Raw genomic sequence first — 2241 nt, 5'->3', positions numbered from 1 at the left:
CGGCTGCATCTCCGTCCCGCAGATGGGTCCGGCGGTCGGGGTCCTTCTGCTGTTACCGGCCGGGAGATGAGCGCCTCATTACAGAGATGCACATCACCATATTTACTTAATTGGTAGTTGGCTCTCAAGCCTATGCAGCTTGGAGTAGGACAACATGTATAAAAAGTATCAAAGTGATCAAAATACGCATTTGCCTAATAATTCTGCACGCGGTGTATATATGTGTGTTTATTTAGTACACATTTTATTCCGTACTTGTTTATTCTTATTTTTACCATTAATCATACCAGGTTTCTTATGATATGCACCCTCCATTGTGAGCGGTGCTCTCCTCTCTGTGGTTCCCTGGCCACTGACTTCGCCCATTGGTAGGTTCGGAGCTTGCATTCCATGAGTGAGACGCATGCGTCCATGATGGTAGCGTTATGCCATTTGTATGGGCGTTCCACATCTGGCACGCATACCACATCCTTTTGAAGCCTCCTATACACGTCACTTCCGGTCCCGAGTGTATGCGCTCGGACCTGGTTTTACATCATCTCATATGGTTGTGTTCCAGCTTGGACTGCGCGCCGCAGGTAGCGCCACTTTCTGTTTCCTGGGAGGCGCACTAGTGGCGTGCGTCCCACGCTGGAACACACATCTTTATCACATGTGGGTGTGCTGAGTTTAATTCACCACCAATGACACAGGGGTTTATGGAGTGTATGTTTGAATGTGGGCCAATGAATGCTGTTGTTTGATTTACGCTTTGATGGGCAAATTTATTGATTGGACGATGAGATATATATAAACTTCCCTAGTGGTACCTTCCCCATACTCCTTGAAAAAGCCGTCCGGCGAAACGGCGTTGGAGGTGTTGGGCCCTGTCTACATGGTATTCATTCATTTATTAATTCCCTTTGTCAGCATGTTTATATTTATTTCTATCTGACACCTATATCTAGCACTTCTTTTGATGATATACTTATTTGGTATGTTACCATTGATTTATACATTATATCATTGAACTGCCATTATTATGTCATTTGTGTAATATTATATATGCTTTAAGGAAATTCATGTAGTCAGACACATGTTATACCCCACTATTACTCTGGGGAATTCATTGTTATCCCTGAGGTCTCTTCTATTTATTATCCCATGTTTTTAGTTTTTTATCAATAAAAATTATATTTTTTAATATCATAATGGTGTTCATTCATATTTTTTGAGTTGGCGCTATGTTATTGGTGGTTTGAACACCTACCGTATTTTTCGGACCATAAGACGCACTTTTTTCCTCCAAAATTTTGGAGGAAAATGGGGGGTGCATCTTATAGTCCGAATGTTGGGGGGGTGTATATATATACGGGGTGTGGGGGGAGCGGTATCGGTGGAGGAGCGGGGCACAGGAGGCAGCAGCCGCCCGCTGCAATCTACACTGTCCCCGCTGCTAAAGAAAATGAATATTCACTGCTCCCCACGCCCATGAGGCGTGGGGAGCACTGAATATTCATGCTCCTTAATAGCGGTATACAGTGTAGCCGCGCTGCTGCTGCTGCCGGCTATCTCCTGTGCCCGCTGGTAAAGAGAATGAATATTCAACCTCTTTCCGCGCCCATTGGCGTGAGGAGAGGGTGAATATTCATGCCCTTTAATGAGCGGGCACAGGAGCTAGCCGGCAGCAGCCGCAGCGCGGCTCCGCTGTGTGCCGCTATTAAGCACCATGAAGTCACTGCTCCCCGCGCACACAGACCCGGCGTGGGAAGCAATGACTTCCGGCAGCTGATCTGTCCCTGTGAGCCGCGCATGGCAGTGACGTCATGCGCGGCTCACATGGAGAGCTCAGTGTAGGCAGTCAAGACGCAGCGCTGGAGGAGAGAGAAGAGAGGTGAGTATGAGTGTTTATTTTTACTGTGCAGCCTGATGGGGATTAGGGGACCATGCATACTAGGACAGGGATTAGTGGTGCCATGCATACCAGGACAGGGATTAGGGGTGCCATGCATACCAGGACAGGGATGAGGGGTGCCATGCATACCAGGACAGGGAGGAGGGGTGCCATGCATACTAGGACAGGGATTAGAGGTGCCATGCATACCAGGACAGGGATTAGGGGTGCCATGCATACCAGGACAGGGATGAGGGGTGCCATGCATACCAGGACAGGGAGGAGGGGTGCCATGCATACCAGGACAGGGATGAGGGGTGCCATGCATACCAGGACAGGGAGGAGGGGTGCCATGCATACTAGGACAG

The sequence above is a fragment of the Phyllobates terribilis genome, unplaced genomic scaffold (genome assembly GCF_046119375.1).
Source record: "Phyllobates terribilis strain yellow unplaced genomic scaffold, ASM4611937v1 Scaffold_11__3_contigs__length_659146591, whole genome shotgun sequence".
NCBI lineage: Eukaryota > Metazoa > Chordata > Amphibia > Anura > Dendrobatidae > Phyllobates > Phyllobates terribilis.
The sequence above is the reverse complement of the archived record's forward strand: the minus strand, read 5'-3'. Positions refer to the sequence as shown.